The 16,462-nt window shown below is 44.2% G+C and overlaps 1 protein-coding gene across 2 annotated transcripts in view; it reads right to left on the bottom strand.

The window, feature by feature from the left end:
* OTUD7A (OTU deubiquitinase 7A) overlaps window positions 1-16,462 on the bottom strand; it is a 336,988-nt gene that overhangs the window by 178,012 nt on the left and 142,514 nt on the right. For both annotated transcript variants that reach the window (XM_089652433.1, XM_089652435.1), the window contains one exon: window positions 7,980-8,128. The gene's annotated coding sequence lies outside the window, so the exon portion shown is untranslated. The remainder of the gene's footprint in view (window positions 1-7,979; window positions 8,129-16,462) is intronic.

The following is a 16,462-nucleotide window of genomic DNA, read 5'->3' as shown; positions in this document are numbered from 1 at the left end:
ACATTGAAAGGCAGCTCAGATGGGCACTGACATGTGGCATTGATGTGCACTGGTATGCACTGATATTTGGCATTGATGTGGCACTGATGGGCACTGGCATGTGGCACTGATGAGCACTGACTGCTGGCACTGATGGACACTGATGGACAGGTGGCACTTCTGGGGCCACACTGATCATCAGGGCACACTGATCATCAGTGCCCTGATGATCAGTGTACATGTCCCCTCCGTGGAAAGCCGATTACCAGCTCTCCTCTCGAGCTGTCAGCGTGACAGCTTGAGAGGAGAGAAATGCCAATAACCGTCATTTCCGTGTTTACATGTGATCAGCTGTGATTGGACACAGCTGATCACATGACCGAGCCGACATCTTCGGCTCTTTCCGTGATCCGCTGTGTCCAAGTGACACAGCGCACCGGCGATCGCTGCGCTGCGCGCTCCCTGAGCCGCGCATGCACGGTGAGAATGGAAGGACGTCATATGACGTCCTATCAGAACAAGAGAACCACCTTGCGCCCGTCATTGTACTATATGGCGGACGGAAGGTGGTTAAATACCGGCCTATGTGTACAACATGTTAGGAGTACAATCATGCAAGAGTAAGAGAACTTGGAGACATGAAGACATGTTTATAGAGACATATATAGAACACTGACTGTCCAAGTCCTGCAGACTACTACAACTGCATATACACAGTACTTTCTGTCCACCACAGGCCTGTCAATAAAGAAGCAGAAGGACATTGATGAGGTCAATCCTGTGTGCTCATAGGACAATCTTTGTAAGCACGAGAACCATGGACTGTTTTAGGCTCCATGTACACGGCACACTTCTGAACGATGGAAACTGACTGCTGGAAAAAGTAGGTTAAAAAATGTCAGTTTAGCCGCGTTTGTATACCGCGTTTATGATTGTTTGCGTATAGAAGCGTTTTTTAAAGATAACCTCAGGAGACCTTCCAAAATGCCCAGAATGCAGTGAAAACAGTAATTAATTAACTATTTCAGACATTTTGAGAGAAATAGAGAGAGCAGAAGCAGAGAGAGCAGTATGTGTTTAGATTAGCTGTCTTGTTTTTTTGTGGTGTTTGGATGTGTTCCAGCTCATTTCTGTGCAGAAATTATTGCAGCAATGTCTCACATATTTTCTTTCATGCGAAACCTCAAAGTACAGTGTACCGGGTCCATTTGAGTACCGGGAAAACACTTTGCATGCATTTTTCTTGATGAAAAAAGGCTTTGGACAGAATCTGTTAATGGAACAGTTAAAAAATTTTTCCAAATGCAAATGCTTATAAATGCAGTTAGCTGCATTTACACGCGTTTACATGTAAGTTTGGTGTGTTCAAAAAAACGACTGTAAACTCAACTACCTGTAAACGACTGTAAACAACATAGGACACATAGGAAACAACATGGACACATAGGAAAACATTAGGGAGAGTTCAGGAGCTGCTGAAAAAAACACAGAAAAGCTCCTAAACATGAGTTTATCAGCTGCAGTGTACATGGAGTGTAACCTCTTCTTTCCAAGTCTGAGTGCTCCAGTACCAACTCTTACACAAGGCTAGGACTAGCTATACACGTTAGAATTTCTCTAAAAAAATAATAATTATATTCCCTCATCCATTCGAAACAGTGTGGAGGAGTCTCCCCTCCTGGCTTTTGTATTCTGACAGCCGCTGTTCCCGTGGCTATCGGGATACCCAATCAGTAACAACATCTGATTGGTTGCAGTCACTGTTCGGCACAGAATGTTTTAATAGTTCTTTCGATTTTTAGATCAAAGTTTCTTGGGCTGACAGGGCCACTGACAGCTGAAATTTCCTGCTGAATTAGCTGAAATTCAAGCTCTGTGTGGCCTGCATATTATCGTTTCAGATACTTGGTAGCTTAACGTAAAAAAAAAAACACCATTGAAACGCAGAACACTGACAGCAGCTAAAGACCAAGCGGTTCATTGAGTCCACCTTTTTTTATAATTAGAATTTATTAAGATTTTGCAACCATACAAAAAAAAGAAACAGAAAAGAAATATAAAATAGCAAATACAAGATAATAGTATTGTACAACAATTCACTTAAAGCAGAGCTTCAGTCTCTGGTAAAAATAAAAAATAAAACAAAAACTGTAGCTGCTGACTTTTAAAGAACAGCCACTCATCTTCCCAGGATCCAGTGGTGTCCTCACCGCAGCCAGGATCACCAGCAGTCATGTGCCCCTGGCATCTTAAGTGTGGTATCTTCACAGCCGGGTGACCACTGCGCCTGCGTGAGCAGCGCTACACATTGGGCATGGTCCCCTAGTCCTTCGGGACCTGTCACATGTCCCAGAAGACTTTGGGGGGGGGGGGGGGGTTGGAGAAATTCCACTTCCTGCATAGACCAGCCATCAGTAACTGGCGGACCAAGACCAATGTACCTCCCGGACCCGCAACGGTCACGCCGTTTAGGAGCCAGTTCTCCCCCCACCAGCTGCCGCTGGCACTGTTTTCTTTGCAGAGCTGACATACGGAAGCAGCACAACAATGTACAGAGGACAGTGGCTGGCCCAGTTAACTGATTGATTTCTAGGGTTTCCCTGCATCATAGCAACCAATCAGTTAACTGGGGCAGCTCTGTCCATCACTGTGCTGCCCTTCCGATTTCAGCTCTAGACCTTCTGTGCGTTTCGCCTTCTGCGGAGGTAACGTAGGACAGGGAAGTGGGGTCTGTCACTACTATGAAGTACGGGGGAAGCCGGGGGGTGATGTGAAGGGGGTTCAGAAACTAATGTGAAGGGAAGGGAGTGATATAAAAGGGGCGGGTGAGGACAGGAATGTGAAGTGAGCGTTATGAAAGGAGGGGGGTTCTACAAAGGGGGCAAGGACAGGAATGTGAAGGGGGGCTGGGGACTGCAGTGTAAAGGAGGAGTTCTATAAATGGGAAGAGGAGAGGAATGTGAAGGGGGGCTGGGGACTGCAAAGTGAAGGGGGGGTTCTATAAAGGAGGTGAGAACAAGAACGTGAAGGGGGGTGCTATAAAGGGGGTGAGGACAGGAATGTGAAGGGGGGCTGGGGACTGCAGAGTGAGAAGGGGGTTCTATAAAGGGGATGAGGATAGGAATATGAAGGGGCTGGGGACTGCAGAGTGAAGGGGGGTTCTATAAAGGGGGCGAGGACAGGAATATGAAGGGGGGTGCTATAAAGGGAATGAGGATAGGAATGTGAAAGGGGGCTGGGGACTGCAGTGTGCAGGAGGGGTTCTATAAAGGGGGTGAGGACAAGAATGTGAAGGGGGACTAAGGAATGCAATGTGAAGGGGGGGTTCTATAAAGGGGGTGTGGGCAGGAATGTTAAGGATGGCTGGGGACTACAATGTGAAGGGGGGTTCTATAAAGGGGGTGTGGACAGGAATGTGAAGGAGGGCTGGGGACTGCAATGTGAACAAGGGGTGCTATAAAGGGGTTGAGAACAAGACCGCGAAGGGGGGTGATATGAAGAGGGATGGTAACGGCAATTTGAAGTAGGGGGGGTGATATAAAGGGGGGCTGAGGACAAGAATGTGAAGGGGAACTAAGGACTGTGATGTGAAGGGAGGGATGATGTGCAGGGGGACTGAGAACACTGATGTAATAACAGAACTGTGATGTGAAGGATCAGAGGCTAGGTTCCTTATACACAGAAACGCAGAGAAAGAAGTCCCTGACCATCTTTTTAAATGGCGCCATACCGAGCTACATGGCACTGTGGCACCAAACGCGCCGTTTTTGCCATTGCACATAGGTGCCTTTAAGAATCAAACGTGATTTGGACCTCTGCTGGAAGGAAATTTTACTGACTGGACTTTTGTGAATTTGAATTCAATACCCCTGGCCTAGGCGATCGCAGAGTGGTAGGACCCTCGCAGAATCCACCCTTCTGGGTTTTTTTTTGACTTTTTGTATAGACCTACTGTATGTTTATTTCAAGTTTGTTTAAATTCACTTCTGGCTTGTTCTCATGTGCATGTGTTCACCTGTTTTAACCCTAATAAGGATGAACCAGTGAGCTGCACCTGTGTGCATTGAACTCAGTTGAGGTGTGCTTCTAGCCTAAGGCCAGTGGTCGAGCTCTGATGTCATCACATGCAATGCATTATCAGTAGTCAGGAGGACAGCCAGGACCCATGCACATCTTGGAGCATTGGAGAGAAGAAGAGAGCGCCAGGGCCTGCCAGTGTGACGAATAAGGTATTCTACACCTATACCTAACAAGCAGTTGACCCTCTAGTGCAGGAGGCGGGGGGCACTGCAAGGGCATTTCTTACAGAAATCCAAGAGTTTAGCTTTCTCCCAACTTCAAGTTCCTCCTGTAATTTCTGATATTTTGTTAATCCTTAGACACTATTTATGTTGTCTGTCCCTGGACTGTTACCATCTTATCAATATCTTTTCTTAACCTCTTGGCGCCGACGCCTCCCGGCCCTTTAAGGATTCCAGAAGCCGGGAGGTGGTTGGGGGTTTTAGGGTCATGTGACCTCCATGATTCACTGTCAAGGTGGTCACATGATCGGGAAGGGTCCCGATCAAAAGAGGAGATCGGGACCTCTGCACACTCTGCGCGCGCTCTCAGCACATATGTTTTTTTAATAGAACGCAAGTGTGCGGCCACTCAGCGTCTAGGCCCAGACGCCGGGAAGCCACACATTTGCATTTGGCCAGTGCCAAGAGGTTAAGTGAGGTCTCCAGAACTGGTCAGTATTTCAAACGATGTCTCACTAACGTCTCCTATGCACTGTTAGTGTTTTATCATCCAGCCCAGCGGACCGAACACAAAATAACTGACAAATCGTTCTACTAACACAAGCGGTGTTAGTATAGCGATCTCACCCCCTGTGCCATTGTGTTCTGAAAGGGGGACTGGCTCCCCCTGCACGAGCACAATGGTCAGTGTTCTCAGACATTGGCTGAGAGCGCTGTTCGGAAGGCAGTCGGCAGACCTTTTTTCGGTCATGTCCCTCCGAAAGACGCCGGACAAACGTCTGGCTTCTGTTGGACAGGCTGTTGTACACATGGGACGAATGTCGGCGGATTTCTGTTGAACAGGCCGATACCGCCTGATATTCGGCCTGTGTGTGCTTAGCCTAAAGCTCTATATACTGGAATTAGGACCTTCTAGCTGGTGATCCCTCTAGTGATACACACCATAATCCCATTCCAGCTCATTTTGCATTCATCTGAAATAAGCACCCCATGTCTTTTTCTTCTATAGTTCTGGCCAACACTGTACCTCCAATTTATATATATATATATATACGCTGCTCAGAAAAATAAAGTAACACTTTGAAAACACATCAGATCTCAATGGGGAAAAATATCATTCAAATATCAATCAACTGGATTTCTACACTGATATGGACTGGATAATGTGTTAGGAATATAAGGATGCCCCATCATTTGATGAAAATGAAAATGATCAACCTACAGAGGACTGAATTCAAAGGCACCCTGAAAATCAAAGTGAAAAAATGATGCAGCAGGCTAGTCCATTTTGCTGAAATTTCATTGCAGCAACTCAAAATGGTACTCAATAGTTTGTATGACCCCACGTGCTTGTATGCATGCCTGAAAATATTGGGGCATGCTCCTAATGAGATGACGGATGGTGTCCTGGGGTATTTCCTCCCAGATCTGGACCAGGGCATCACTGAGCTCCTGGACAGTCTGAGGTGCAACCTGGTGGCGTCGGATGGACCGAAACATGATATCCCAGAGGTGTTCTATTGGATTTAGGTCAGGCGAGTGTGGGGGCCATTCAATGGGATCAATTCCTTCATCCTCCAGGAACTGCCTGCATACTGCATACACATGAGGCCTGGCATTGTCGTGCACCAGCAGGAACCCAGGACCCACTGAACCAGCGTAGGGTCTGACAATGGGTCCAAGGATTTCATCCCGATATCTAGTGGCAATCAGGGTGCCATTGTCTAGCCTGTAGAGGTCTGTGCATCCCTCCATGGATATGCCTCCCCAGACCATCACTGACCCACCACCAAAACGGTCATGCTGAACGGGCAGCATAACGTTCTCCACGGCTTCTCCAGACCCTTTCACGTCTGTCACATGTGCTCAGGGTGAACCTGGTATCATCTGTGAAAAGCACAGGGCGCCAGTGGCGGACCTGCCGATTCTGGTGTTCAATGGCAAATGCCAAAAGAGCACTATGGTGCCGGCAGTGAGCACAGAGCCCACTAGGATGTCGGGCCCTCAGGCCACCCTCATGAAGTCTGTTTCTGATTGTTTGGTCAGAGACATTTACACCAGTGGCCTGCTGGGGGTTAATTTGTAGGGCTCTGGCAGTGCTCACCTTGTTTCTCCTTGTACAAAGGAGCAGATACCGGTCCTGCTGATGGGTTAAGGACCTTCTATGTCGCTGTTCAGCTCTCCTAGAGTAACTGCCTGTCTCCTGGAATCTCCTCAATGCTTTTGGGACTGTGCTGGGAGACACCACAAACAATCCTGGAGGGGTAGGACTGCCTGTGCGACCTCTGTAGGGTCCAGGTATAGCCTCATGCTACCAGAAGTGACACTGACCCTAGCCAAATGCACAACTAGTACAAAACAGTCAGAAAAAATGCGTAGGGGAATAAATAGTTGCCTGCACCTGTAAAACCATTCCTGTTTTGGGGGTCATCTCATTGTTGCCTATCTAGAGCACCTGCTGTAAGTTTCATTAACACCAAAGCAGCTAAAACTGATTAACAACCCCCTCTGCTACTTAGCTGACCAGATCAATATCCCAGGAGATTAATTTACTTGAGGCTATTAATTTACTTTATGTTGATGTTAAACTCTGATTAAAAAGTGTTCCTTTAATTTTTTTGAGCAGTGTATATATATATATATATATATATACATACATACACACTACAGTATATATATATATATATATATATATATATATATATATATATATATATATATATAATAAATGCAATAAGAAGTGAAAATAAGGGATCACAGTTGTGTTTCTGGAACATTTTGTGGTTGCAAAAAAAAAAATAGAAAAAAAAATATTTTGATGATTTTTGTTTTATAAGGGATACATTACTGTATTAAATAGTGTTTTTAGTATCTGTTCAGTTTAGCATTAAATCTGGATTAAACAAAATGAATTATCCCCAATTTTTAAGGATAAATACTGCAAAAACCTTTGTTACCTTCTCTGAAACCAATCAGCAATCCCTTAAATTTATTTACCCCCATGGTGCATTAACCATTTAATGTCAGTTATTTTTCACAGCTGTATTAATGACAGATTAGTACAAACTTCCTTTATTACTCACTAGTCGTAATGCCAATTCAGCTGCCAACAGATAAAACTCTACCATTTGGAGTCTTTGTTAAGTGTACTGGCTTTAAACAGCAGATAGCAACTGTTCACATTCAGCTGGAACAAATCAAGGACCTTCAGACTGTTAGTCATGGCAGCAATGACTCTGGAGATAATTAAGGGCTGGTTCATGCCACAATTTCTACTTTTTTCAGGTGCGTTTTTGATGCATCTTCATCTCAATCCAGTACATGTGCATTCTGGTGTATTTTTGATGCATTTTGCTGCGTTTTGCTGCATTCCAGATGCGTTCCATACAGAAAAATTTCAGCATGTTCTACTTTTTGTTGACTGCACTGAAAAGCACTGCACTAGTGTGAACTAGGGCCATTGGTATACATAGAAAACACTGTGAATGTGTTTTTGATGCAGATTTAAAATGCACTGGACCAGGGGTGGACTGACAATTCATGGGGCCCCCGGGCAATAGGGGATCATGGGGCCCCTGTGTCCTTTCCCAAACTCAAAAAAGCCTATGAAAAAGGTACCAAGGGCATCTCATGGGCCCCCCTACTGACCCCGGGCCCTCGGGTAGTGCCCAAGTTTCCAAATGGTCAGTCCGCCCCTGCACTGGACTGCATCTGATGTGAACCAGCCTTAAAGACATTTATAATGCAGCTTGCACTTACTTTAATTGGGCTTTGAAAGAGATGCATGAAGAAATGCTTCAAGCAGGTAACATGCTGTATGGTGGAATTTTACATTCCATCGTGCTCTGGTGTAGATTTCCTTCAGGCACGGGCAATGTGATTACGGTCAGGGTTTTCTTAAGACGGATCTGAAATTAAAATTATAAATAAAATGTTAAAATAAAATTATAAATTTAATGTCAAGGAACATAAAGAAGATGACCTTTGCACACCTGTGGGACACCATTTCACACAACCAGACCACACTATGGAAGACCTCAATGTTTTAGTTCTTAAAGGAAATTTCAGATCCATTCAGGAAAGAAAAACTTTTGAACTAAGAATGATAATTCTATTTGACACAAGAGATAACGGCCTGAATTTGGACATGGGATTCCTTACTCATTATCCAACATTTTTATGACTATCAGCTCAAGCATGACTGCCTCTGCTAGTGTTGTCTTACCGCCTCCCCCCCAGACTTTGCTTTTGCTGTGCCTTATTTGTTTTTTGTTTTTTTCCCATCCCCTACATCTCTTCCAACATTCTGCTAAATCTTTGTTTCAGTACTGCTTAGACCTGAAGAAGTGGACATTCCCCTAAAGCTTGTCCTCAAAATTGTATGTTAGTGCAAATAAAAAAAGTATCATGGACAGTACTCAATTGTTTCTGTTGCAAATGCACTAATATGGCTACAATCACCTCAAGCTAAAGAAAATGTTAAAATTACACTCTTGGTTACAAAAAAAAATATTCTATGATGCAACATGAAGCAGGTGGTTTCTTAAGATGCATACAATAAAGTAATGACCATCTCAAGTGATGAAAATAAGAGAATAAGTACTGGTTCTTGTGTGTATTTACAGTATTTATGTGATATAAAAAGCTTTTTTGGCTGTATTTCTCACAGTCAGTCCAGGTTCTGGAAAGATGCCGACCCTATAGTCAAAATCCACCCAGAAGCCTAAACTGCCACTTGGCTCGACCTCTCAGCACTCCACTCTCAGAGACTGAGCCAGCCCCTCCTGCCCCCTCCACAGCCCAATGCTCCGGTGAGTGCTGGAGGGGCAAAGCAGAGAGCCAGTGACTGACAGTCATGGCTCCCTGCTCAGAGCGGAGGGGAAAACGGAGTGATCACAGTGTTTGATCGCTCAGTTCTCACTGCAGAGCCAGCGAGGGACAGATGCAGCATCACATCTAGGGGAGCATACTTTTTTTTTATTCAGAAAGCCATACTTCTCTTTTAACGATTTTTAATCCTTATGCTGCTAGCATCAGTAAATAGATAGGAAAGTATATTATATCCACTTGCCCTCCGAAAGAGCTACCCACCCTTCATGACCAGGCCATTTTTTGCTATACGGCGCTGGGCTATTTAACTGGCACTGTACACAAATTAAATTTATATAATTTTTTTTCACACAAATAATGCTTTCTTTTGGTGTTTATGATCACCACTGGGTTTCTTTAAATGTTGGTGCTATAAAAGAAAGAATTTTCAAAAAAAAAAAACAATATTTTTAATTTTTTGCTATAAAACATATCCAGTAAAAAAATAAAAATGAAATACAATTTCTACATAAATTGTATATATTCTGCTACGTCTTTGGTAAAAAAAATATACCAATAAGTATATATTAGTTGGTTTGCGTGAAAATTATAGCGTCTGCAAACAATGGTATAGATACTGGAATTTTTTTTCTTTTATATACTAGTAATGGTAGCGATCAGTGACTTATAGCAGGACTGTGATAGTACAGCGGGCATTCTGACACTAACTGACACTGGGTGGGAACTGACTAAATTCCACTGGTATCGTCAGTGACTCTAATACATTGATCAGTGCTAATAAAAAGCGCTGTCACTATACTAATGACAATGGGAAGGGAGGGATTACCATCCATCTGGGGTAATCAAAGGGTTAAATGTGTGCTAAGGAGTGTTTTTACTGTGTGGTGTTTTACTAGGGTGGGTGTCGGCAACCCGCGGCTCCAGAGCCGCATGCGGCTCTTTTTCACCTTGGCTGCGGCTCCGGAGCACACTGCCCACCAGGTGACAGGCAATAGGGCAGCAATGGGCAAACCTTTTAATCCGGCCCGCGGAGCTAGGCTCCCGCTAGGCTCCTCTCACAGTCCGCCCTGAAGACCGGTGTGGCATGAAAATCTGTCTCCTATGAGGATCTGTCCCCCTCGACGTAGCTGCGCATGTGCCGGAGATCGCCGATCGGCTGCTATTGCCTGAAACTGGCACATGCGCAGATACATCGAGGGGGACAGATCCTCATAGGAGACAGATTTTCATGCTACACCGGAACGGAGCGGGAACACGGCGAGAGGAACGCGCGGAGCAAAGGTAAGTGAATTGACACAGGGGGGACTTGGGGACTTAATATGGGGGGTGAATTAATATGGGGGATGAATTACTATATGGGGGATGAATTACTATGGGGGATGAATTACTATATGGGGGATGAATTACTATGGGGGATGAATTACTATGGGGGATGAATTACTATATGGGGGATGAATTACTATGGGGGATGAATTACTATATGGGGGATTAATTACTATGCTTACTATGGGGGAATATTACTATACTTACTATGGATGACACATACACATCATTCATCTACTCTTGGTCCGGCCCTCGGGTCCAATATATGAACCCATTGCGGCCCTCAAGTCAAAAAGTTTGCCCACCCCTGCAATAGGGTCTTCTGTGTGCCGGGCGCCCGCTCCCCTCCCTCCTCTCGGGCGGCCGCCCCAAAAGTCAGGACTCTGCAGCTAGCCCAGCAATGGGCAAACTACAGCCCGGCGGACCTTTTAATCCGGCCCGCGGAGCATGGCAAACATTGGCTGTCAGGATGTAGGCGGGGCAGCGTGACGAACTCCTCTCCTCTCACAGTCCGCCCTGAAGACCGGAACGACGCGGGAACACGGCGAGAGGAACACGCGGAGCAAAGGTAAGTGAATTGACACAATATGGGGAATGAATTACTATAGGGGGGATGAATTACTATAGGGGGGATGAATTACTATATGGGGGATGAATTACTATGGGGGATGAATTACTATGTGGGGGATGAATTACTATGGGGGATGAATTACTATATGGGGGATGAATTACTATATGGGGGATGAATTACTATATGGGGGATGAATTACTATGGGGGATGAATTACTATATGGGGGATGAATTACTATGGGGGATGAATTACTATGGGGGATGAATTACTATATGGGGGATAAATTACTATGGGGGATGAATTACTATGGGGGATGAATTACTATATGGGGGATGTATTTTCAGTTTTAAAAATGTGGCTCTCAAAATAAATTTCAATCGTGGTTTTGGCGAGATTTGGCTCAGTTGAAAAAAAAGGTTGCCCACCACTGACCTAAGGCTATGATTGTGATTATGACGATACACTGTGGCCCTGATTAACCCTTTGCTTACTGGGCCCTTAAACCCCCTTCATGACCAGAGCGCTTTTTGCAATATATGCAGTGTCGGATTTGTTTTAAATGTTGCAATGGTTTTGCGGCTCCCAGTCTTTTTTTCCCTCTCGGAAACGGGTCCAAGTGGCTCTTTATGTCTTAAAGGTTGCAGACCCCTGTACTAGGGGATGTGCTGGTTTTTAAAAAAAACAGAACATCTCTGCTGACTGGAAAGAGATCTGTGTTGTTTACATTCACAGATCTCTCCCGTCAGTTGCTCTGTCGATTGCCAGGACCCGGCCATGAATCTCTGGCCTGGACATTCATGATTGTCATGTAAGGAAGCCAATGACAGAGCAGGTAGGCGCGCCCCCTAGCCGGAAATGCAGGATCGTGTATATATACGTGATTCTGCACACAGCAGCCGCCCTGTAGCAGTAAAGTTGCTATAGGGTGGTCGGCAAATGGATATTTACTTGTTATAAACTTTTTTTTTTAGTTACTTCCTGGATTCTGGCCTAGACCAAAGTGATGTCATACATCTCAGCAGTCTTCCTGGGCACATTGTATCTTTTATCTGGAGGAGGGGAGAAGGGGCTTTCTCAGCTAAGCACACCTTTTTGCATGCCTGAGCTAAGGGTAGATGGATTCCAGGAAGTAAAAGCTACACAAATCATCAGCCCTTACTCACGATGGCCACGGCTAAGGGAGAGTTTTTCAAAGTGATTAGTATGGAGACATGGATGGATAGGTGAGTTTAAAATACATAGTGTTTTCAGTTTGTGGCACGCAGATACAGTTGAGTTCCGCTTTAAAGAGAATATGGGGTGGGGGTGACTGGAATGTATAGTCCACACTTTTCTCTATGGTTTTGTTCCCAAAATGTACTTCTTGAAGATAAATGCATAGTCCTCACTTTAGAGATATTTCCACTGATTTCTATACAATGGGAGTGAACGAAGGCATTGTGCAGGAACCAGCTAATGCACAGAATACACTTGTAAATCCTAAAAAAAAACAAAAAAAACCCTAATAGGCTCCAGTTCACAATTTTACCTCCTAATTTAACTTCAGTCAAACAGCTAAATACATTGTTTGTGTTACTGAACTGTATTGTACTGTTTGAACTGTTTTATGAGTCTAAATATCAATTATACAGCTTGGCCAGTCAAACAGCATAGCCAGGTTGAGGAGCTCATTTTATCTCAACTTCAATAGAGACTAATGACAGGCTCTACTCTAACTGGGATGACTGGACAATGAAGGAGCATCAGCACACTCAGTGCATTAGATTAAGGCAGTGTTTCTCAACTCCAGTCCTCATGGACCCCCAACAGGTCATGTTTTCAGGATTTCCATTATTTTGCACAGGTGATTTGATCAGTTTCACTGCCTTAGTAATTACCACAGCTGTTTCATCTGAGGGAAATCCTGAAAACATGACCTGTTGGGGGTCCATGAGGACTGGAGTTGAGAAACACTGGATTAAGGGCTGGTTCACACTTCAATTACACAGGAATTCCTGTGTGTTTCCACTGAGATGTAAAATCGCACTGGATCGCACAAAAATGTATTATATATAATTGGAGGTGTGATAAACTGTTGCACTCAGGTGTAACAAATTCATTTCCAGCTACGATAAATTCTATGCCTCCAAAACTATCGTTCCTAAAACCACAGTGCCAATTTTATATTATCAATAAGGAATGCAATGGATCCTCATGGCTGTCTGTATAACTATACACAGTACATCCAGAAAGTATTCACAGCGCTTAACTTTTGCCACATTTTGTTATATTACAGCCTTTTTCCAAAATGGATTACATTAATTTTTTTCTCAACATTCTACAAACAATACCCTATAATAACAACATGAAAGAAGTTTGTTTTGAAATCTTTGCAATTTATTAAAAATAGAAAAAGGAACGTAAGTATTCACAGCCTTTGCTCAATACTTTGTTGAAGCACATTTAGCACCAATTACAGCCTCAAGTCATTTTGAGCATGATGCTACAAGCTTGGCACACCTATTTTTGGGCAATTTGTCCAATTCTTCATTGCAGTACCTTTCAAGCTCCATAAGGTTGGATGGGAAGCGTCGGTGCACAGCCATTTTTAGATCTCTCCAGAGATGTTCAATTGGGTTCAAGTCTGGGCTCTGGCTGGCCACTCCAGGACATTCACAGAGTCAACCCGTAGTGGCTCCTTTTTTATGTGGGCTGTGTGCTTAGGGTTGTTCTCCTGTTGAAAGATGAATCATCGCCCCAGTCTCAGGTCCAGAGCACTCTGGAACAGGTTTTCATCAAGGAAGCCTCTGTACATTGCTGCATTCATCTTTCCTTCGATCCTGACTAGTTTCCCAGTTCCTGCCGCTGAAAAACATCCCCACAGCATGATGCTGCCACCACCATGCTTCACTGTAGGGATGCTATTGGCCAGGTGGTGAGCGGTGCCTGGTTTCCTCCAGACATGACGCTTGGCATTCAGGCCAAAGAGTTCAATCTTTGTTTCATCAGACCAGAGAGTTTTGTTTCTCATGGTCTAAGAGTCCCTCAGGTGCCTTTTGGCAGACTCCAAGCCGGCTGCTATTTTCCTTTTACTGAGGAGTGGCTTCCAACTGGCCAATATACCATACATGCCTGATTGGTGGAGTGCTGCAGAGATGGTTGTTCTTCTGGAAAGTTCTCCTCTCTCCACAAAGAAACGCTGGAGCTCTTTCAGAGTGATCATTGGGTACTTGGTTACCTCCCTGGCTAAGGCCCTTCTCCCTCGATTGCTCATTTTGGCCGGACAGCCCGCTCTAGGAAGATTCCTGGTGGTTCCAAACTTCTTCCATTTACGGATGATGGAGGCCACTGTGCTCAATGGGACCTTCAATGCTGCAGAAATTTTTCTGTACCCTTCCCCAGATCTGTGCCTTGATACAATCCTGTCTAGGAGGTCTATGGACAATTCCTTGGACTTCATGGCTTGGTTTGTGCTCTGATATGCACTGTGACCCTAGGTTCACATCTGTGCGGGTGGTGCCGCTGTGGATCCGCATGAAAATCCATGCAGCCGCACCACTCGCACAGAGAAATGTGGACCCACGGGCGGGTGCCCTTAGTTTTAATGGCACGCCGCCCGCACTGGAAAACGCAACTGTACTGGGATTCGAGGTTCCCGTGCGGGCTGTGTTTTCCAAAGGAGTGCAGGAACTTCTTCCCTGCATGGCACAGGAGTCCATTCAGATGAATGGGCTCTCGTGCCCGTACAAAACGTGGCCCGCACAGCCACATATATGTGAACAGGGGATTAATTGCGGGACCTTATATAGACAGGTTTATGCCTTTCCTAATTGTGTCCAATCAACAGGTGGACTCCAATCAAGTTGTGGAAACATCTCAAGGATGATCAGTGGGAACAGAATGCACCAGAGCTCAATTTTGAGTGCCATGGCAAAGGCTGTGAATATTTATGTACATGTGTTTTGTTTTCATTTTTTTTTTTAATAAATTGCAAAGATTTCAAAATGAACTTCTTTCACGTTGTCATTATAGGGTGTTGTTTGTAGATTGTTAAGGAAAAAAAATAATATAATCCATGTTGGAATAAGACTGTAACATAACAAAATGTGGCAAAAGTTAAGCGCTGTGAATACTTTCTGGATGCACTGTAAGCACATACATACAGACCACGTGTAGAATAAAGATATTTAAAAAAATTATGAATATAATTTATTAAATAAATAAGTAAAAAGTAAACATTACATTAGACATTTCATCTAAAGAAAATTGCATTTAAAAAGAAACAGTTTTCTCTGCACTCCTTCCAGTATTACTATGCTCTTCAAGCTGCTTAGCCATGCTTCACATAATTATCCTAGGAGAAAGTGCTTTGTAATCATGAGTGTGTGTTACTACTTGACAGTATGAATTATTTACTACTTTGTTTTCCTAGCTTTTGGGAAGATCCTGGATGATGGATTCCTAAAGGACACACTCTATACCTCTATATGAGAAAATAGAATTTGTATACATCTCTATAGTAGCTCCAGCTGTTACGGCTGCAACTTACAATATAAGAAAACTAATGTAATAATCCAGTCATCTTTGTTCAGGTAACTGCAACTCAAAAGCAAAGTTGTCTCTGTGAAGTACCCTCCAGAGGAAAAAGAATTCAAAACAACCAAGCTTTTATGTCATAAGCCAAAAAGACGTGTTGCACTACGGGGTTGGATATAAAGCAAGAATCTGACAGGATGACTTTCATGGGTCTTCTTGTGTTGCTTATGAAAGATCTAGTTCTTCAAATAGGCCAAGGTCACACAAGCTTTGGCCTAGGATGGCAAATTTTTAGTATGGCAGAGGGCGGCACCATGCTTCATAACCACATTGAATTTAGCCATGTATATATTACACCAAATAGGTGTACCTGCAATATAAATCCACTAAACATGTAGGTTTTAAACACACTGGGAGGTATGTGGCTACAAGGAGTATAGAAAAGGCATTGAAGTGGTCTGCTAAAGCCCAACTCCGGGCAACCTAAAAATTATCGCAGAGTGGCTGTGGCCGCACTGTAAGGTTTAATTGCTTATATAGGTCTGGGGCAGGGGCCTTCAAACTTTGGCCTGTGGGCCAGATGTGGCTCTTTGCTTGACTTTATCCAGCCCTTGGGGCACTATTCCTTCCACTGATACAAGACACTATTTCTACTGACACAAAAGACGGGGAACTATTCCTTACACTGACACCAACAATGGGGTACTATTCCTCCCACTGACAAAAATTATGAGGCACTATTCCTCCCACTAATACCAATGATGGGGCACTATTCCTCCCACTGATGTCAATAATGGGGCACTATTCCTCCCAGTGACATGAATGATGGGGCACTATTCCTCCCAGTGACATGAATGATGGGGCACTATTTCTCCTAGTGACACCAATCATGTCATTTTATTTCTCCCAATGTCCACCAAGCCTATGGCATTGTTCACTCCAACCGATGTCAAGGCATTTTCTATTCCCACTGGCCAGTCTGCCCCCCCTTTAAGTTTGAAGG

The sequence above is a fragment of the Staurois parvus genome, unplaced genomic scaffold (genome assembly GCF_062004578.1).
Source record: "Staurois parvus isolate SC_StPar_1 unplaced genomic scaffold, SC_StPar_1.0 ptg000682l, whole genome shotgun sequence".
Taxonomy (NCBI): domain Eukaryota; kingdom Metazoa; phylum Chordata; class Amphibia; order Anura; family Ranidae; genus Staurois; species Staurois parvus.
The sequence above is the reverse complement of the archived record's forward strand: the minus strand, read 5'-3'. Positions and strand labels throughout refer to the sequence as shown.